Source organism: Lutra lutra, chromosome 4 (assembly GCF_902655055.1).
Source record: "Lutra lutra chromosome 4, mLutLut1.2, whole genome shotgun sequence".
Classification (NCBI taxonomy): Eukaryota; Metazoa; Chordata; class Mammalia; order Carnivora; family Mustelidae; genus Lutra; species Lutra lutra.
In genome coordinates, this window is record NC_062281.1 from 84,101,898 (window position 1) to 84,125,373 (window position 23,476).

The window sequence follows — 23,476 nt, forward strand, 5'->3', positions numbered from 1 at the left end:
CCAGATAAGTTGTAAAATGAATGATTACTTAGTTTTGGCAAGTTATGACATATTGTAATGTGTCCAATTTCAGTATAAGCTCTTTTATTTGACTATATACTTTTCATAAAACATGTTTAAATCTCTATGTTTTCAACTTTTAAGCTTTTCAGGTATGTAAAGGCATATCCTTAGAAATGTTCAGTTAAAAAAATCATACTTGATTCTTTTATTAAATCTAGGAGAAATAAATCTGAGAAAGTAGAGGGAAATTTTATATATTGTTTATATATTGAAAATATCTTTCACATAGTAAAAAAAATCACAAAAATAATTGTTTTTCTCCCTGATGTCTCTGATTAATAAAGATAAATGGAAAGAAAGAAAGAAAGAAGAAAGAAAGGGTATTAGAGCAAAGATTCAAAAAAATAAGTAGGTTTTTAAATACTTAAAGAGACCAAGATCTTCAAAATAATCCTTTAAAAAACATTTCTTCTAACTTTTAAGAAGATGAGAGGGTTTGTCTTATTTAACTCATACTAATTTGGGAAGTTTAAATATTAATGTATATAGTTCATAACACTTGAAATGATTATAATATCAAGAAGTTTGAATATAATCATTGACTCTATTGATAATCTTTTCTAAGAAAACTATGAAATTTAGAGACCATAAAAGAAAATTTTGATAAATTTGTCCATACAAAATGTAAAAATAAGCTTCTATATTACATAAAGAATATCAATTAAAAATAATTTCTGCCAGCTTATTATGTGCTTATTATGTCTTTATGATAGTTATAATATTTATTATATACTATGTGTTAAGCAAATACTAATTATTTAACTGTCACAAACAGAAGTGTAACAATGTTAAAAACAAAATGACTTAAAGCTTATTCCTCATTAAGGATATTCTTATTTAAAAGTATTGAAATTTGTAATCTATCAGATTAGCAATGCTGTACATTAATATTATACAGTATTAAGGTAGAAAGAATACACTTGCTCATATTTATGTATCACCATTTTGGAGGAAAAGATGACAAAAACCATGAAATATTTCCATGCATATCTCTTTGATCCAGCAATCCCAAGTTCAGGAATTTCTAAAACTGATCTAATCACATTTATGTAGCAAAATAAATAAATGATGAAAACAATGAAAGGGAAAAAAATCCATCATTTGTGTGCCTTAGTAAGGAACTGGATAAATAAATTGTGTATGCTCACAGAATTAAATTCTACAAGGGTACCTAGGTGTCTCAGTTGGTTATGCATCTGCCTTCAGCTCAGATCATGATCTCAGCCCTGCATTGGGCTCCATGTTCTGTAGGGAGTCTGCTTCTCCCTCTGCCCCTCCTCCTGACTTCTCTCTCTCTCTCTTTCTCAAATAAACAAATAAAATCTTTAAAAATAAATAAAATTTTCAAAAAAGAATTGACTTCTACAAAACTCTTTAAAAGTGATGTAGTGTTCCAAGATTCATTGTTTATGTATAACATCCAGTGCTCTGTGCAATACGTGCCCTGATGATGTACTATATGATGACTAACATAACATAATAAATAAATATATATATATATATATATATATATATATATATATATATTTTTTTTTTTTAATTGAAATTCTGGGCCTCCTGGGTGGCTCAGTTGGTTAAGTATCTGCCTTCAGCTCAGGTCATGAATCCAGAATACTGGGATGGATCCCCATGTTGGGCTCCCTACTGAGCAGGAAGCCTGCTTCTCTCCTTTTCTCTCTGCCCTTCCCTGCCTCTATGCTCTCTTTCTCTCTCTGCCTCTCAAATAAATAAATAAAATCTTAAACAAACTGAAATTCTGTGTTTTATCCATGGCTATGAAAAGACTTCTGGAATACATTGAATTTCATACAGTACATAAAAACCAAAGTGCAGAAATGTGTGCTGCCAGGCCCAGTGGCCCAGGATCATGTTGGGCCCTGAGCAACTATCCACTATGTGGATTGGGTTTCAGTCCTCCATGTGGGACCAATGGTTGGGCATGGTAGGTACATTCATTTTTCACATCAACTCATGTACTGTTTGAAATTTCACAATTGACATGTGTGATTGTAATAAGAATAAGACAATAAGAAATATTGAGATGCTGAAGGGTGACTGCTCTGTGATAGTGTCCTGCCTCCCCTTCACTGTGGTTGGACTCAGGTCATGGTTGTGCTATTTGACTCCCATGGTTGAAGCTGACTGAACCACAGGTGAATGCTTTATCTACCTGATCCAAACAAATTTTCTCCTCCAAGGAATTTGTAATTGAGACTAAAAGAGAGCAACTGGTGAGTGTGAAATTGTTATTTAAACTGAGCTGTATACCTTGGTGAAAACAGCCATATTATTTCCCACACTTGGAAAGAAGCAAGGTAACTTGGGGAAAGATGGAGGCAGAGAGAAAAGTTGAGGTAGATAATGAGGGAGAAGTAAGGAGGGAGGAAGGAAGAGAGAACCAGACTGTAGGAGAGAAGCAGCAAGCAGAGGAAAGGCATCCCAAACAGTAGAGCAGTGGCCCCAGGCAGCAGGAGGGGGCTGTTCTTATTTCAAAATCCTCATTTTCTCATTCTGATCCATGTGTCCAATTCCTCAAGCCTGACTCCCTATTAAATCTCCCATGTACTGAAGGAATGTCATGATCTTACCCCAGCTAAAACCTTAGTCATCTTTAGGACCTTGTATGGCCACATTTTCCTCAATATACAGGGACTCAAGATATAATTGATTCTACTTTTCAAGAATTTCTCACCTCCTCATCATCTCCTCTACCTTGGCTGGTCTCAAGTAGACATTGAAAAATCCTCTGGTTGTTGTGATGATTCAATTTCTTATACCCTAGATAAACTTCTTAAAAGGATATGCTGAGCATTTTCTCAAAATCTTCATTATATTATTATGACTGATTACCTATTATGAGTCAAGACTTACATTGGTTGTTGGGTAAATCAGAGAACAAAACAGCAAAAATCCTTCTTTCAAGTATGAATACTGACAAAAGATAAGTACTCAATTTTATTAAAGCTGAGATGTCAGCTTTTATTAGATACAACAAAGAAAAATTTAAATTATAACAGCTGAAATTCTGTGGGTTATAAGGGCATCCTAAGCATCCTGATTCCAGAGCTGTTAAAATGTGAAAAAAAAATGTTAAATTGATTAAGTATATGTTATGCGAGATAAGTAATAATTGGATACATGGAGATTAAATAAAACAGACAGTAGGTAAGTGTCCAGGTAGAGTCACTGGTGTGTCTTGGAAGAGAAGCAGACAGTTGACTGAAGACAAGAAGGAACTATCTGATCTGTTTGGATCAGTTGTCTGAACACTGGAGAGAAAAATTCCTAGCATTTTCCAGAAGAAACAGTGTGTTCAAAGGCCTTGAGGCTAGAGAATACAATGTTCCTAAAGATCAGCAGATCAGTAGGCTGAGCAGAGTGTGCCGGGAGAAGAGACAGGAAGGTGCAGTGAGTGGTCAGGGAATGAAGAGTGCAATTACATGGCATGCAGCCTATAAATTAAAGAAAGACTTGAGTATTTCCTCTGAGTGTGGCAGAAGCTACATGATTTTGACCCAACTTTTCACTTCATCAGGATAAGCCTGGCTGCAAAAGCACTTAGAAGCCAGTTGCAATAATCCTAGTGGAAGCTGACAGTGGGTTGTACCTGAGTAGTCAGTTGAAATTTCCACTAAAGTGAGATGGAGAAGAATACAAGAGAAGGAGGCCTGGGAAGCAGTTCCTGATTCTCAGGTGTGGCCAGGCAGGGTAAGTTTGCAATGCCTGCAGGATATCTAACTGAATCTATGAATAAGGCAGTTGGATAGGGCAGTCTAGAAGTTAAGGGAGAGATCCCCAGTGGTGATACAAATCTGGAAGTGATCAGTGTGTAGGAGGCATTTCAAGCCAGAAGACTGGGTATCTTAAGATTGAGCAGACATAAGGGCGCCTGGGTGGCTCAGTGGGTTAAAGCCTCTAACTTCGGCTCAGGTCATGGTCCCAGAGTCCTGGGATCGAGCCCTGCATCTGGCTCTCTGCTCAGCAGGAAGCCTGCTTCCTCCTTTCTCTCTCCCTGCCTCTCTGCCTATTTGTGATCTTTGTCTGTCAAATAAATAAATAAAATCTTAAAAAAAAAAAGATTGAGCAGAGATAGGCATAAAACAGGGCAGAGAGAATCAAGGACTGAGATGAGAGGCAGTGCTGGGCTTGGAAAGTGGGAAGATATGTGGGAGCCAGCAAAGGGGATTCATAGAGAAGCCAGAGAGGCTAGAGGAAGGGGTGGAGGTGAAGGGAGGGAAAGAGAAAGGAAAGGAACAGAGGGGATGAGAGGGGAGGTAGGGGAAGGAGAAAAAGTACAGGGGGTGGGGGAAAGAGAATAAAAGGGCTAGGAAAAGAAGGAGACACAAATAAGATAAAAAACAATCCAAATACAAAACCAAAAATAAAAACAAATGAAGAAATGGACAAATGTGAAACTCCAAGGGCTAAGTGGAAAAGATTTTTCAAGAAGGGGAAGGGGCACTTGGGTGTTTCAGTGATTAAGCATCTCATTCTTGATTTTGCCTCAGATCGTGATCTCAAGATTGTGTGATGAAACCCTGCCAATGCTCTGTGCTGGGTGGGGAGTCTGCTTAGGATTCTATCTCTCCTTCTTCCTCTGCCCCCCACCTCTTTTAAAAAAAGGTGAGGGGGAGGGAAGTGATCACTTTGCCAAATGTTACTTATTCATCACCAGGATGGAGACTGGGAATTAAAGACTGATTTAATGATGTACAGGCCATTATTGAACTTCATAAGAACAATTTTCAGAGGCTCTGCTAGAATGAGTTTTGCAAGAAATTGGGGACCATGAGCATTTACAACTCATCACAGAAGTGTTTTCATAGAATGAAAAAAACAAATGGGGTGACACTTATAAGGAAAAAGTGGTTCTTCTGCCATGAGAGAAATTGCAGCATGTTGTTATGGTGATGAGAATGATCTGATAAATAAGGAAAAGCTGATCATGCATGAGAATGAGTGGGGATGACTAAAGTTACACTAACAAGCAAGAAGGAATGGTTGATACCCAGTGTACAAGTGAAGCATTTGTTCTGGACTAAGAGGGGAAGCAGTTCTTCCATAGTTAGAGGAAAGTAGGTATATTACGGGGCAAAGGTAAAGCCCACTCATGTGTCATGTCTGCATTCCTGGCTTACCAACAGAAATCCAATGACACTTCCTACCCTGCTTCCAAGAGACTTCCTGCTTAACACTAGCCACTCTTCGGAAGATGTGCTAAACCACCAGATTGCTCATCCATTCACCCATCAACATGGCATTGAATTTCCTAACCCAGGCTCTATTTCAGCCAATTAGGATATTGTAGTACAGCAAACAAAACTCCCTGTACTCATGGGGGCAAGAGACAGATAATAAACAATAAATACGATGTAGTATGCTAAAATGGAATAAAATGAGCAAACCCAGATAAGGTGGAGAGATTGGGAGTGCTAGGTCATTTTGTCTAGAACATCCCCCCACCCCACATTCCTTCTCTATATTCTGAAATCCTAGTAACCTCTAAAGTTTGAAAATAAAAATTGACTCCTCCAAAGGAGGAGAGACAAAGCCTGGTTTCTGATGAAACTTCCCTGAATATACCACACCCCCAAAAATGCGATCTCTTCCTGCAGTCAATCCCCAAAGCACAATGTAGCTATTCACAACCAACCCCTATAAGCAATGCTATGTGTTTTATTCAATGTCCCCTTTGTAAATATCTTATTTTCTTTACTAGACAGTCAAATACATGTGGTTAGAAACCAACTATATTTTTGTCCCCCAAGAAAATAATTTTTGTCCCCCAAGTTATATTTTACTGTAGTTCTTAGGAATGAAATCTCTACATATGAGGACAACTTTAAGAACTCCAAACCCTTAAAAAAGTAAATAGAACACAATATCGTTGTCTGTATTCATTGTACTGCACCTATTACATCTTTAGGGCTTATCTACAGCTCATCACAAGTTTGTATACTTCAACAACATCCGCCCTATCCCTCCAAATCCCATCCTCTTATAACCATCATTTTATTTGTTTTTATGAATTTTCTTTTTAAAATTCCACACATCAACAATATAGTACTTGTTTTTCTCTGTTTGATTCATGTCACTTAGCATGATGTTCTCAAGGTCTATTCATATATTGCAAATGGCAGGATTCTCTTTTTCTTCATGGCTGAATAATATTCCATTAAATATATGTTCCACATCTTTATCCATTCATCCCATTGATGGGCAGTTGGGTTAGTTCCTTATCTTGGTTATTGTAAATAGCACTGCAATGAACATGGGAGTGCATACAACTCTTCAATGTCCTGTTTTCATTTCCTTTGGGAATATACCCAGAAGTGGAATTGCTGAATCATATGGTAGATCTGTTTTTAACTTTTCGAGGAACATGCTTATTGTTACTATAATCATCAAACTTGCCAAGAGACTAGAACTTAATTATTCCAAAAACTAAAAAGAAATGATAATTATGGAGTGCAACAGGGGTGTTAATTATCACTAGGATGGCAATCATATTATAATATATAAATATACCAAATGAACATACTGCACACCTTAAATTTATGCAGTGTTTTATGTCAATATCTTCAATCTAAATATATCTTTTAAAAAAGCAAATAGACAACGAATTTGGTATATGAAAGAAGCAACTAACTAAGAGATAGCATTCTTGGAAATCTAGTTTTTGTTCTGCCTCTACTAACTGCTTTTTTATGTGTGAGTCATTTTTCTCTCCTAAGAACTGAGGTCTCCTCTCATAAAACCAAATAAGGTGGTTTTATGATCTAGAAAGTACTAAATTGTGTTCCATGAAGCCCCAGAGTATCAGAATAACTCAGAAATTACCTTGAGGGTGACGGAGCCTGGTTTCTGGATTCTCACAATTCGTTATCTTATTTTATTTTCTTTAAAGAGATAGCACACACATACGTTAGCAGGGGAGGGAGGGGCAAAAGGAGAGGGAGAGAGAGAGAGAGAGAATCTTAAACAGACCTGGGGCTTGTTCTGTGACCTGGAGATCATGACCTTAGCTTAACCAATTGAGCCACCCAGCCACCCCAAATCTCACTTCATTTTTTTTAATCAGAGCCACTCTATTTGTATATTTCTATGTCAGAACTTCATGCAAGATGTTGAGTAAAATATTAACAAGCTAAAAAAATGAAAACAGATGAACTAGGTAACATCTCGAATTCTCTTTAGAGATAAATGAATGTTCTACACATATGAACGGGGTCTGAAAGAATTCCCACAACATACTTAGATTAATTAATTAATAATTGATCATTTAAAATAGAAATGTGTTATCTGAGAAGTTGAAAACACTAAAACATAACTATCCATGTGTAGAATTACAGTATTTAGTTTATTCATTTAACAACTGGAGGCTTAGAGAGCAGGACCCAGGACGCATGAGACTGGGGGAGGGGCAGAAGGCAGAAAAAAGTGGGAAGACCCCACCATAGGTAAAACCATTGTCCCATAAAAGGACAGAATTATGTTTCATTCATCCATCTTCTCCATTATAAACCCCACGGGGAAAAAAAAATGATTCAGAAAGCTATAATAAAAGTAGTCGTCATTCAAAAGAGAAGAGCTACCTCCTATGTCAAAACTGTAACAAGGTACATGAGAAAATCCAATCTCATCTCCCATCCTGAGGTCCAAAACTGAAACTGCTAGACTGCTCCTCTTAGTGTGGCAAACTTGCTCTCAAACCTACCTTCCTTTCTTAAAAACCATTCTCTATGTCTCCTTCCATTGGAAATCACAAACTCCAAGAAAAAAAATTACTAAATTGCCAGTCCATTTTTAATAGATATCATTTGATACTTATGCAAAAACGGTTCTTTTAACATCTTGTAACATCTCCAAAGATGATATCCTAAAAATAATAAAGATGCAACTCAATCTCAGTCACCTAGAAGCAACTTCCTGCTTTCCACTTGATACTGCTAACGGACTTGTCTCTGGTATGTCAAAGCTTCATAGGTGATTAACGTTATTTTGATTTGTAAAGTCTCCAGGTCACTTATAAAATTTCTCAGTACTCACATATTTCCTCTGAGACATCATTGCCATACTGGTCCACAAATATGTCACATAGATTAATTTTATTTTAAATTGAATATGTGCCTGGCAGGGCAGCCAATTAAAAATGACAAAGCATTATGGTTAAGAAATAAATGTCAAAAAATAAGATGAGACATCACTTGGATAATCAAGTTACCTAGAGGTGTCTGTTTAAGCATGCATCAAACTGTGGGTGCCTACACTTGTAACAAATACTAGACAATACCTAAATCAGATGTGAGATTTTCAATGAAGATCAGAGTGAAAGTATAGTAAATTTTAAATGCTGAGGACATTAAAATGTCTCTCTCTTTCTCTTCCTCTCTCCCTCTTTCACACACACACACACACACACACACACACACACACACTGCTATCATTAGATGTGTGACTCTACCTAAGTGAGTTACTGTAATATTCTGAATGTCACCCTAGGCTTTCCAGTCCTTTTTCATAGTGGAGTAAGGAAGGTAGTGTGGATTTCAAAATCAGGTGTGAGATGTCTACTAGTCATTTCAGCTCCCTAGTCCTCAGTTTCCAAGCTGTTAAGTGGGGATGAAAATATCCACTTTAATGTATTGCTATAGGATTCAAATGTGATAGAGTGTATTTTAGGCTGGTCAATAACATATAAATGTGTGAAAATTAATTACTAATATGACAGCTGAATACTGATAAGCATAATGCTCACATACACACACACATGAATAAATACATCTGTCTTATTTACTACACAGGTTAAATATAAGACAACAGACCGAGAATGGAGTCACTTACGCTAAGCTCCATGTCACCAAATTGAGACTTAATTACAGTTTTGGCTGTGCCAGAAATGGGATCTTAAACCAGTTAGTCAGAAGTTGCCTGGCTCTTAGCAGTAATTTTGAAAATCTGCCTGATAGACTCTTTTCATTCCCTAGAGGAAAGTGACCTTGCCATAACCAATTCACTCTTTTACTAGGTATAACTTCCTAGTTTCCACTCCATTCTGCCTATAAAAGACTCATTTTCTAAAGCTCCTCTGGTCTCCTTTATCTCTGCTATAGGATACTGAACAATTTGTGAATCATGGAATAAAACAAAAATATCTTTAAAATTTACTCAGTTGAATTTTGTTTTTAATACACATAACTTAATTTATTATTTAATAAATGTAAATTAGAATATTATTTATTATTTTCGAAAAAGTTATAATTCCTAATCCTTGAAAGAAAGAGAATGGAATTGTCTTGGGTATAGATAGGGCTTTATCCCTGTAGAAGCTACTTATACAAAGATGAGTTCAGGAGCTAGAATTTCTTGGTTATTTCCAAACCTACCCAAATAAAACTTCAGAATGTCATGTTAGTCACCAGAAAATAAACAATATCTATAATTATTAACCTTTGTGATTACTTTACAAATTTATTTGTTATTTCTACTGATAATGAACTACCTGCTCATTATCAGCACTAATATGACAATGAATATTTTTGTTATTTTAAAATAACAGATCAATATCCCTGGTGAATGAAAAGCCCACAATGAATATCATTCTCAATGGGGGGAAACTGAGGGCTTTTCCCCTGAGGTTAGGAACGGTGATGTCCACTTTCACCACTGTTCAACATAGTAATAGAAGTCCTAGCCTCAGCAATCAGAAAACAGAATGAAGTAAAAGGCATCCAAATAGGCAAAAAAGAAAACAAACACACTTTTTACAGATGATAGGAAATTCTATGCAGAAAACCCAAAAGACTCCACCTCAAAATTGCTATAACTCATACAGGAATTCAGCGAAGTGCCAGGATATAAAATCATTGCACAAAAGTCAGTTACATTTCTACACACTAACAATGAGACAGAAGAAAAAGAAATTGAGGAGTTGATTCAATTTATAATTGCACCCCAAACCATAAGATATCTAAGAATAAACCTAACCAAAGAGGCAAAGGATCTGTACTCAGAACACTATAGAATATTCATGAAATAAATTGAGGAAGACACAAAGAAATGTAAAAAGGTTCCATTCTCATGGATTAGAAGAACAAATATTGTTAAAATGTCTATACTCCAACACATGTTGTTTCCTGTCTTGCTAATTTTGGCCATTCTAACTGGTGTAAGGTGGTATCTCGATGTGGTTTTAATTTGAATCTCCCTGATGGCTAGTGATGATGAACAGTTTTTCATGTTTCTGATAGCCATTTGTATGTCTTCATTGGAGAAGTGTCTGTTCATATCTTCTGCCCATTTTTTGATATGATTGTCTGTTTTCTGTGTGTTGAGTTTGAGGAGTTCTTCATAGATCCTGGATATCAACCTTTTGTCTGTAGTGTCATTTGCAAATATCTTCTCCCATTCCATGGGTTGCTTCTTTGTTTTGTTGACTGTTTCCTTTGCTGTGCAGAAAGTTTTGATCTTGATGAAGTCCAAAAAGTTCAACTTCGCTTTTGTTTCCTTTGCTTTTGGAGACATATCTTGAAAGAAGTTGCTATGGCTGATATCGAAGAGGTTACTGCCTGTGTTCTCCTCTAGGATTCTGATGGATTCCTTTCTCACGTTGAGGTCTTTTATCCATTTTGAGTTGTGAGGATGTGGAGAAAGGGGAACCCTCCTACACTGTTGGTGGGAATGCAAGTTGGTGCAGCCACTTTGAAAACAGTGTGGATATTCCTCAAGAAATTAAAAATAGAGCTTCCCTATGACCCTGCCATTGCACTACAGGGTATTTACCCTAAAGATACAGATGTAGTGAAAAGAAGGGCCATCTGTACCCCAATGTTTATAGCAGCAATGGCCACGGTCACCAAACTGTGGAAAGAACCAAGATGCCCTTCAACGGACGAATGGATAAGGAAGATGTGGTCCATATACACTATGGAGTATTATGCCTCCATCAGAAAGGATGAATACCCAACTTTTGTAGCAACATGGACGGGACTGGAAGAGATTATGCTGAGTGAAATAAGTCAAGCAGAGAAAGTCAATTATCATATGGTTTCACTTATTTGTGGAGCATAACAAATAGCATGGAGTACAAGGGGAGATGGAGAGGAGAAGGGAATTGAGGGAAATTGGAAGGGGAGGTGAACCATGAGAGACTATGGACTCTGAAAAACAATGTGAGGGTTTTGAAGGGGCGGGGTGGGAGGTTGGTGGAACCAGGTGGTGGGTATTAGAGAGGGCACGGATTGCATGGAGCACTGGGTGTGGTGCAAAAACAATGAATACTGTTATACTGAAAAGAAATTTAAAAAAATTAAATTTCTGTATATTTTAAATCCCCCCCAAAAAAAATGTCTATACTCCCTTGAATGATCTACATATTCAATGCAATCCCTATCAAAATATCAACTTTTTTCACAGAGCTGGAACAAATAATCCGAAAATTTGTATGGGACCAGAAAAGATGCCAAATAACCAAAGGAATGTTGAAAAAGAAAACTGCAAGAAAACTTAAACTGGTGGCATCACAATCCCAGACTTCAAGCTCTATTACAAATCTGCAATCATCAAGACAGCATTGTACTGCCATGGAAACAGACACATAGATCAATGGAACCAGGAAAGACCAATAGAAAAAAGAACAACCTCTTCTGGGAAAATTAGACAATCCCATGCAGAAGAATGATACTGAACCACTTCCTTACACCATACACAAAAATAGACTCAAAATGGATGAAAGACTCAATGTGAGACAGGATTCCATTAAAATCCTAGAGGAAAATACAGGCAGCCACCTCTGTGACCTCAACTGCAGCACCTTCTCACTAGGCATATCTCCAAAGGCAAGTGAAACAAAAATAAATATGGGACTTCATCAAGATAAAAAGCTTTTGCTCAGCAAAGGAAACAGTCAACAAAACTAAAAAGCAACCTAGAGAACAGGAGAAGGTACTTGCAATTGACATATCAGATAAAGGGCTAGTATCCAAGATCTATAAAGAATTTATCCAATTCAACATCCAAAAAACAAATAATTGAGTCAAGAAATGGTAGAGGACATGAAAAAAAACATTTCTCCAAAGAAGATGTACAAATGGTCAACAAACATGAATAAATGCTCAACATCACTTGCCATCGGGGAAATACAAATCAAAACCACAATGAGATACCACCTCACAATGGTCAGAATGGCTAAACTTAGCCACTTAGGAAATGAAAGATGTTGGTGAGAATGAGGAGAAAGGGGAATCCTCTTCCACTCTTGGTGGGAAGACAAGCTGGTGTAGCCACTCTGGAAAAGAGTATAGAGGTTCCTCAAAAGGTTGAAAATAGAGCTATCCTATGACCTGGAAATTGCACTACTAGGTAATTACCCCAAAGATATAAATATAGTGATCCAAAGGGACACCTGCACCCCAATGTTTATAGCAACAATGTCTACAATAGCCAAATCATGGAAAGAGCCCAATGTCCATCAACAGATAAATGGATAAAAAAGATGTATACACACACATACACATACAATGGAATACTACTCAGCCATCATAAAAGAATCTTTCCATTTGCAACAATGTGGATGGAACAAGATAGAGGATGTGACGTGAGTGATGTGAGTCAATCAGAGAAAGACAATTATCATATGACCCTGAGGATATGTCAAATTTAAGAAACAAAACAGAGGATCATAGGGGAAGAGAGGAAAAAATAAAACAAGACAAAAATCAGAAAGGAAGAAAACCATAAGAGACTCTTAAACCTAGGAAACAAACCGAGGGCTGCTGAAGGGGAAGGAGTGTGGGGATGGGTAACTGGATAATGGATATTAAGGAAGGCATGCGATGTAATGAGCACTGGGCATTATATAAGACTGATGAATCACTGACCTCTACCTCTGAAAACAATAATACATTATATGTTAACTGAATTTAAATAAAAATAAATATGTTAACAAAAAACAAGTCATATGTACTACAGATTCTAGTCTAACTTTCATGAAATAGAAAAAAAGTCAAACAATAAAACTTTCCTTTTTAGTGGAAAGTTAATTTTTATAAACATGTCAGTTAATAAACTTTTAAATAGGTATTCACTTATCAAAATAAATAAATAAATGAAATGGGCCAATTACACATAGATAGCATGGAAGATTTCAGGTCACTATTGAATTGCATGAACAGTTGTTTTCATAAGTAAATTACACAGGTCTTGACTTGCTCTCCACCTGGATACAATGCTCAAAAACAAATCTTGTAAGGACCACATTTTTAACTATTTCGAATGACAGATTAAAAACAATCTGATAAATATGAATTCACACCATTATTTTAGAGGTGTGCAGAACATTACAGGAATTACTCAAAAACTAAAAAAGAAAAATCTCTGAATATTGAATGTATCATCATATTGTTTTCTGAATTAAAAATATAAATTAAGCCCAACATGTCTATATTTTATAATATTCATTATAATATTCATTTTATAATATTCATTATTTCCTTACATTTTATTGCTTGCAAGTGAGAGATAATTTAAATTTAGGTACTTAAGAAAAATATGAGTCTTTTAATTACTATATTTCTTTTTGTTTAAGATTTTATTTATTCATTGGGCAGAGAGAGACACGGCAAGAGAGGGAACACAGTGGAGGAATGGAAGAGGGAGAAGCAGGCTTCCTGCCGATCAGGGAGCCTGATGTGGGGCTCGATCCCAGGACCCTGGGATCATGACTTGAGTTGAAGGCAGATACTCAATGCCTGAGTCACACAGGCACCCCTAATTGCTATACTTCTTGAGCTTAAAATAATTAACATTTTGCTATATCCATAAGCAATTACAATACAACTATATAAGGAAATAATAACAAGAAGTCTGAGGAATTTTCCTTCTAGAAATTTAAAACATTTTGAAGCAAATTCTTCTTACTGGGAAATCCTACAATTCTTAGGAAGCAGAAAAGCTTTCCTGATAATTTGGAACATGGAAACTGTTTTTAATTTTACCTTTGATATTATTTTATCCCATTACAAAAAGTATTTATTGGATGTGTTAAAAATTATTATGCACTGAATAAAATTATTTAGCACTGCAAGGTTTTTAAAAAGATTTATTTATTTATTTATTTATTTATTTTTAAGAGAGTGAGTGAGAAAGAGAAAAAGAGTGCACAGAGTGAGGAAGAAGCAGGATCCACACCAAACAGCAAGTCTGATATGGAGCTTGATCGCAGGATCTTGGGATAATGACCTGACCCGAAGGCAAACATCCAACCCAGCACTGTGTTTTGAAAACATTATTTGGTACAGCAGGTCTGAGATTTCCGGAGTGAATTCCTTAACCTGTCACTTTCCTTTAACCCATCAATAATAAGAAATCATCTACTGTTTGCAGACCATCAGAGTTACAATATAGTTGAGAGATGGATTAAAAACTTGAAAGGTTTTGGGGGGAGGAGTCAAGATGGCAGGGAAGTAGCAGGCTGAGACTACTTCAGGTAGTGGGAGATCAGCTAGATAACTTATCTAAAGATTGCAAACACCTACAAATCCAACGGGAGATGGAAGAGAAGAAGAAGAGCAATTCTAGAAACAGTAAATCAACCACTTTCTGAAAGGTAGGACTGGCGGAGAAGTGAATCCAAAGCGACGGGAAGATAGACCGTGGGGGGAGGGGCTGGCTCCCAGCAAGCGGCAGAGCAATGGAGCATAAAATCAGGACTTTTAAACGTCTGTTCCAAAGAGGGACATCGCTCCAGAGGCTTAACTGGGGTGAAGCCCACGTGGGGTCAGTGTGGCCTCAGGTCCTGCAGGGTCACAGAAGGATTGGGGGTGTCTGAGTGTCGCAGAGCTTACAGGTATTAGAACGGGGAAGCCTGCTACAGAGACAGAGCCGAGGAGTGAGCTCTAAGCTCGGGGTTACCTTGAACCGGTCGCAGGCTCTGTCACCTCGGGCATGGCCAGAGGCCAGGGTAACGGGAGTATTTGGGCACTGTTCTCTGAAGGCGCACTGAGGAGTGGGGCCCCGGGCTCTCAGCTCCTCCTGGCCAGAAACTGGGAGGCCGCCATCTTCATTCCCGTCCTCCAGAACTCTACGGAAAGCACTCAGGGAACAAAAGCTCCCGAGAGCAAACCCGAGCGGATTACTCAGCCCGGCCCCAGGTAAGGGTGGTGCAACTCCGCCTGGGACAAAGACACTTGAGAATCACTACAACAGGCCCCTCCCCCAGAAGATCAACAAGAAACCCAGCCAGGACCAAGTTCACGTACCAAGGAGTGCAGTTTCAATACCAAGGAGAGCAATGGAATTCCAGAGGAGGAGAGAAAGCAAAACACAGAACTCCTGGTTTTCTCCCCATGATTCTTTAGCCTTGCAGTTAATTTAATTTTTATTTCTTTTATAATTATTTTTTCTCTTCTTCTGCTATTTTTCTAACTTTAACACTTTTCTTTTTTAACGTTTTTTAACTAGTTTATCTAATATATATATTTTTTTTCTTTTTTATATTTTTTATTCATTTTCCTTTTTTAATTGTTTCTTTTTTTATTTTTCCTTTCTGAACCTCTTTTTATCCCCTTTTCCCCCCTCAAGATTTGGGATGTCTTCTGATTTGGCTAAAGCATATTTTCCTGGGGTTGTTGCCACCCTCTTAGTATTTTACTTGCTCCTTCATATACAAAATGACAAGGTGGAAAAATTCACCACAAAAAAAAAGAACAAGAGGAAGTACCAAAGGCTAGGGACCTAATCAATAGAGACATTGGTAATATGTCAGATCTAGAGTTCAGAATGACCACTCTCAAGGTTCTAGCCAGGCTCGAAAAAGGCATGGAAGATATTAGAGAAACTCTCTCGGGAGATATAAAAGCCCTTTCTGGAGAAATAAAAGAACTAAAATCTAACCAAGTTGAAATCAAAAAAGCTATTAATGAGGTACAATAAAAAATGGAGGCTCTCACTGCTTGGATAAATGAGGCAGAAGAAAGAATTAGTGATATGGAAGACCAAATGACAGAGAATAAGGAAGCTGAGCAAAAGAGGGACAAACAGCTACTGGACCACGAGGGGAGAATTCGAGAGATAAGTGACACCAAAAGAAGAAACAACATTAGAATAATTGGGATTCCAGAAGGAGAAGAAAGAGAGAGGGAAGTAGAAGGTATATTGGAAAGAATTATTGGAGACAATTTCCCCAATATGGCAAAGGGAACAAGCATCAAAATCCAGGAGGTTCAGAGAACCCCCCTCAAAATCAAAAAGAATAGGTCCACACCCCATCACCTAATAGTAAAATTTATAAGTCTTAGTGACAAAGAGAAAATCCTGAAAGCAGCCTGGGAAAAGAAGACTGTAACATACAATGGTAAAAATATTAGATTGGCGGCAGACTTATCCACAGAGACCATGCAGGCCAGAAAGAACTGGCATGATATATTCAGAGCATTAAACGAGAAAAACATGCAGCCAAGAATACTATATCCAGCTAGGCTATCCTTGAAAATAGAAGAAGAGAATAAAAGCTTCCAGGACAAACAAAAACTCAAAGAATTTGCAAACACCAAACCAGCTCTGCAGGAAATATTGAAAGGGGTCCTCTAAGTAAAGAGAGACCCTAAAAGAAATAGATCAGAAAGAAACAGAGACAATATACAATAACAGTCACCTTACAGGCATTACAATGGCACTAAATTCATATCTCTCCATACTTACCCTGAATGTTAATGGGCTAAATGCCCCAATCAAAAGACACAGGGTATCAGAATGGATAAGAAAACAAAACCCATCTATATGTTGCCTACAAGAAACTCATCTTAAACCCGAAGACACCTCCATATTTAAAGTGAGGGGGTGGAAACGAATTTACCATGCTAATGGACATCAGAAGAAAGCAGGAGTGGCAATCCTTATATCAGATCAATTAGATTTTAAGCCAAAGACTATAATAAGAGATGAGGAAGGACACTATATCATATGCAAAGGAACTGTCCAACAAGAAGATCTAACAATTTTAAATATCTATGCCCTTAACGTGGGAGCAGCCAACTATATAAACCAATTAATAACAAAATCAAACAAACACATCGATAATAATACAATAATAGTAGGGGACTTTAACACTCCCCTCACGGAAATGGACAGATCATCCAAGCAAAGGATCAACAAGGAAATCAAGGCCTTAAATGACACACTGGACCAGATGGACATCACAGATATATTCAGAACATTTCATCCCAAAGCAACAGAATACACATTCTTCTCTAGTGCACATGGAACATTCTCCAGAATAGATCACATTCTTGGTCCTAAATCAGGTCTCAACCATTATCAGAAGATTGGAATCATTCCCTGCATATTTTCAGACCACAATGCTCTGAAGCTAGAACTCAATCAAAAGAGGAAATTTGGAAAGAACCCAAATACATGGAGACTAAACAGCATCCTTCTAAAGAATGAATTGGTCAACCAGGAAATTAAAGAAGAATTGAAAAAATTCATGGAAACAAATGATAATGAAAACACAATGGTTCAGAATCTGTGGGACACAACAAAGGCAGTCCTGAGAGGAAAATATATAGCGGTACAAGCCTTTCTCAAGAAATAAGAAAGGTCTCAGGTACACAAAATAACCCTACACCTAAAGGAACTGGAGAAAGAACAAGAAAGAAACCCTAAACCCAGCAGGAGAAGAGAAATCATAAAGATCAGAGCAGAAATCAATGAAATAGAAACAAACAAACAAACAAACAAAAAAAACCAATAGAACAAATCAATGAAACTAGGATCTGGTTCTTTGAAAGAATTAATAAGATTGACAAAGCCCTGGCCAGACTTATCAAAAAGAAAGAGAAAGGACCCAAATAAGTAAAATCATGAATGAATGAGGAGAGATCACAACTAACACCAAAGAAATAGAGACAATTATAAGAACATACTATGAGCAACTCTACGCCAACAAATTTGACAATCTGGAAGAAATGGATGCATTCCTAGACACATATAAACTACCACAACTGAACCAGGAAGAAATAGAAAGCCTGAACAGACCCATAACCAGTAAGGAGATTGAAACAGTCATCAAAAATCTCCAAACAAACAAAAGCCCAGGGCCAGACAGCTTCCCGGGGGAATTCTACCAAACATTTAAAGAAGAACTAATTTCTATTCTCCTGAAACTGTTCCAAAAAATAGAAATGGAAGGAAAAGTTCCAAACTCATTTTATGAGGCCAGCATCACCTTGATCCCAAAACCAGACAAGGATCCCATCAAAAAAGAGAACTATAGACCAATATCCTTGATGAACACAGATGCAAAAATTCTCATCAAAATACTAGCCAATAGGATTCAACAGTACATTAAAGGATTATTCACCACGACCAAGTGGGATTTATTCCAGGGCAGCAAGGTTGGTTCAACATCCGCAAATCAATCAATGTGTTACAACACATTAATAAAAGAAAGAACAAGAACCATATGATACTCTCTATAGATGCTGAAAAAGCATTTGACAAAATACAGCATCCCTTCCTGATCAAAACTCTTCAAAGTGTAGGGATAGACGGCACATACCTCAATATTATCAAAGCCATCTATGAAAAACCCACTGCAAATATCATTCTCAATGGAGAAAAACTGAAAGCTTTTCCGCTAAGGTCAGGAACACGGCAGGGATATCCATTATCACCACTGCTATTCAACATAGTACTAGAAGTCCTAGCCTCAGCAATCAGACAACAAAAGGAAATTAAAGGCATCCAAATCGGCAAAGAAGAAGTCAAACTATCACTCTTCGCAGATGATATGATACTATATGTGGAAAACCCAAAAGACTCCACTCCAAAACTGCTAGAACTTGTACAGGAATTCAGTAAAGTGTCAGGATATAAAATCAATGCACAGAAATCAGTTGCATTTCTCTACACCAACAACAAGACAGAAGAAAGAGAAATTAAGGAGTCCATCCCATTTACAATTGCACCCAAAACTATAAGATACCTAGGAATAAACCTAACCAAAGAGACTAAGAATCTATACACAGAAAACTATAAAGTACTCATGAAAGAAATTGAGGAAGACACAAAGAAATGGAAAAATGTTCCATGCTCCTGGATTGGAAGAATAAGTACTGTGAAAATGTCTATGCTACCTAAAGCAATCTACACATTTAATGCAATTCCCATCAAAGTGCCATCCATTTTTTTCCAAGAAATGGAACAAATAATCCTAAAATTTATATGGAACCAGAAAAGACCTCAAATAGCCAAAGCAATATTGAAAAAAAAAAGCCAAAGTTGGAGACATCACAATTCCGGACTTCAAGCTCTATTACAAAGCTGTCATCATCAAGACAGCATGGTACTGGCACAAAAACAGACACATAGATCAATGGAACAGAATAGAGAGCTCAGAAATAGACCCTCAATTCTATGGTCAACTCATCTTCGACAAAGCAGGAAAGAATGTCCAATGGAAAAAAGACAGCCTCTTCAATAAATGGTGTTGGGAAAATTGGACAGCCACATGCAGAAAAATGAAATTGGATCATTTCCTTATAGCACTCATGAAAATAGTCTCAAAATGGATGAAGGACCTCAATGTGAGAAAGGAATCCATCAAAATCCTTGAGGAGAACACAGGCAGCAACCTCTTCGACCTCAGCCGCAGCAACATCTTCCTAGGAACATCGCCAAAGGCAAGGGAAACAAGGGCAAAATGAAGTATTGGGATTTTATCAAGATCAAAAGCTTTTGCACAGCAAAGGAAACAGTTAACAAAACCAAAAGACAACTGACAGAATGGGAGAAGATATTTGCAAATGACATATCAGATAAAGGGCTAGTGTCCAAAATCTATAAAGAACTTAGCAAACTCAACACCCAAAGAACAAACGATCCAATCATGAAATTGGCAGAAGACATGAACAGACATTCTGCAAAGAAGACATCCAGATGGCCAACAGACACATGAAAAAGTGCTCCATAACACTCGGCATCAGGGAAATACAAATCAAAACCACAATGAGATATCACCTCACACCAGTCAGAATGGCTAAAATTAACAAGTCAGGAAATGCAGATGCTGGCGAGGATGAGGAGAAAGGGGAACCCTCCTACACTGTTAGTGGGAATGCAAGCTGGTGCAACCACTCTGGAAAACAACATGGAGTTTCCTCAAAATGTTGAAAATAGAACTACCCTATGACCCAGCAATTGCACTGCTGGGTATTTACCCTAAAGATACAAATGTAGTGATCTGAAGGGGCATGTGCACCTGAATGTTTATAGCAGCAATGTCTACAATAGCCAAACTATGGAAAGAACCTAGATGTCCATCAACAGACGAATGGATAAAGAAGATGTGGTATATATACACAATGGAATACTATGCAGCCATCAAAAGAAATGAAATCTTGCCATTTGCGACGACGTGGATGGAACAAGAGGGTATCATTCTTAGCGAAATAAGTCAATCGGAGAAAGACAACTATCCTATGATCTCCCTGATATGAGGGAGAGGAGATGCAACATGGGGGGTTGAGGGGGTAGGAGAAGAGTAAATGAAACAAGATGGGATTGGGAGGGAGACAAACCATAAGTGACTCTTAATCTCACAAAACAAACTGAGGGTTGATGGGTGGAGGGGGGTTGGGAGAAGGGGGGTGGAGTTATGGACATTGGGGAGGATATGTGCTATGGTGAGTGCTGTGAAGTGTGGGTAAACCTGGCGATTCATAGACCCGACCCCTGGGATAAAAATATATTATATGTTTATAAAAAATAAAAATAATTAAAAAAAACTTGAAAAGTTTTGAAAGAGAGTTCAATAAAGATTATAAGAAAAATTAAAATGTAGTCTGTATTAATTGAGAAAAGACCTATATTTCTTATATTTACTAAAGAATTTTGTAGGTCCTCATTGCTTTGGGAAGAGAAGCATTGCTTTGAGAAGAAAGGCATCTTTAGAAGAGAAGAAGGGAATTTTGTGAGAAGAGTTGTAGTAAATGGTCTTGGAAAGCACAGAGACCACAGCACACAGTAGGAAGGAGGCAACCTTGCAGATGCAGGATTGAAAAAAGTAAATGAGAGATCAATGCCCCATTTAACTTGTAAGACCTCACAGTCCAGTGTCAGCACAACTTTGATCTACTGCTCAGTGGGGTTCTCCAGAAAGACAGCTTGGAAGGACAAAAACCTAGAGCCATATTTCATTCACCATTTAGAGAACTGCATACAATGGAGAGACTCAAGAAACTTCAGATATAAATCCAGTGAAAATTCTGCTAGTAACACAGATAAAAGTACCTACTATGTGTGTGTGTCTGGCCCTGGATTAGGTGACTAATACATACTGTCTCCTTGCATCCTGACATAAACAACGTATTTGTTACCATCACTTCAAATTAGAGACCTTTAATATTTTTTTTAAAGATTTTATTTATTTATTTGACAGAGAGAGAGAGAGAGATCACAAGTAGGCAGAGAGACAGGCAGAGAGAGAGAGAGGAAGCAGGCTCCCTGCTGAGCAGAGAGTCCCGATGCGGGACTCAATCCCAGAACCCTGAGATCATGACCTGAGCCGAAGGCAGAGGCTTAACCCACTGAGCCACCCAGGCACCCGAGACCTTTAATATTTAAGAAAAGTGGAATAAACCCTGTTTATTAAGCAGGAAAATTAGATTCTCTATCCATTCCCCCTTTACTTTTTATATATTTATAGTTATCTTAAGAGTAAAATGGTATCTACATAAGAATATTTTTGTTTTTTTTCTATTTCAGTAGTTCTCAAACTTTATTTTGCATAAAAATTATCATAAACAAAATTATATATTCCTTTCTATGTGATACAATTTGTTTTCAGGTGCAATTTTGAGAACATTCAATTTTTGTTATGATGACTTTGGAACACAAAAGAAGCTTGTCTCCATCATCATGAGAAATAAGCCTCTGAATGTACTTGAGACAAAATCATGAGGTTCCTAACTGCCATGTTCCCATCAGTACTGAAGAGTTGAAATGTTTTTTTAGGGCGCATGAAATGTTTTCAGCCAAAAAACATGGTAGCAAATTTGAAAAAAAAGAAAGAAAGAAAAGAAAAGAAATAAAAAGAAAAAGAAAAAGAAAATCACAATCAATCCAGAAGAAAGAAATGTCTCTAAATATGTGAGTATGATGGTAGGAACAAGATGGAATAAAAGGACAGTATCCTCATTCAGGCATATATCTTTTCATACTAAATTAATGTAGTCACCCAAAAGGTCTTCTGCATATGGTTCTAATTTAGTCAAATGTTTAGAGACACAAACAGAGTTATGTTTTTAGAATATAATTCTGATCCTTTTATTCTGATGCTTAGAATGCTCTGCTGAAAACTTACCTTCCTGGGACTAAATTTTGTAATGCTCTGCATGATCTCACCCCTTTTTCCTCTCTCCCTCACAGCCATGTTTCAGTCATTCTTAACCATTTGAAGACAATCATACACTCAGTCTTATACCTCTAGCTTTTGAAGAAATGTGTCCCAGATGTGGAAGGGATTGGTTGGGTAGTAGGTCAACCCTATATTTAGAGAACAAGGAACGACATCCATTGACATTTCAGATATAGCTTGCTCTCAGAAGAACGTGTACTCTTCCAGTCTTAGAAGCTGTCCTCCAGTTAGAACAATGATTATTCTCTAGAGTGTATTTATTCAGTTTTACCTTCCCTAGTAATTTATAAGCAACTTGAGAAAGAAAAAATACTATTTTTTTATTCATCTTAAGGTCCACAGAGTTCAATATCAGTTCATAGTAGATGTGCAATGCTTGATTAATTGAATTCAACTGAATGAAATTACATACAGTTAGAAGAACAGTAAAAATTTTGTCTCAGAATCCTTTGCTCTACAATTAAATACTGAAAATAAATTTTTAACTGAACATTTTTATAAGATAGTTATTTGATCAAAATCTATACCCTTATGTAAGTAGTATAGTGATTTTAGAAGTAATAATTTCTATGTCATAAGCAATTACAATATGACTATATGTGGTCACTGTTGCCACTGACTTGAATTAACTAGGTCTCTATTTGCCTTGATCAGATTGGCTGTTCTCAGTCATTGTGTTATAGACCTTTATTCTCTTAAAACTTTTTACGTGTCATCCTTGCGCAGGGGCCATGCTAATCTTCTCTGTATAGTTCCAATTTTAGTATATGTGCTGCTGAAGCGAGCACTCTTAAAACTTTTTAATTCCCTAAGGATATTATGTTTCTGTGATTTATATCTTCAATATTTACCATATTCAGTATTTAAAACAAAATTTTAAAATATAGATGTACTTATCCATTTAAACTAACAATCATAGATTCACTAGATATTAATGTAACATATTTATACAAAAAATTCCAAAAAGAAATAAACATTTAGTGATATGAGTGACAGTTT

At 37.0% G+C, this 23,476-nt stretch overlaps 1 non-coding gene across 1 annotated transcript; it reads right to left on the minus strand.

The window, feature by feature from the left end:
• Positions 1-23,156: 23,156 nt before the first annotated feature.
• On the minus strand, positions 23,157-23,265 carry LOC125099447 (U6 spliceosomal RNA). The gene has a single exon (XR_007127174.1). It is a non-coding gene; the product is annotated as a U6 spliceosomal RNA (small nuclear RNA).
• Positions 23,266-23,476: the final 211 nt, after the last annotated feature.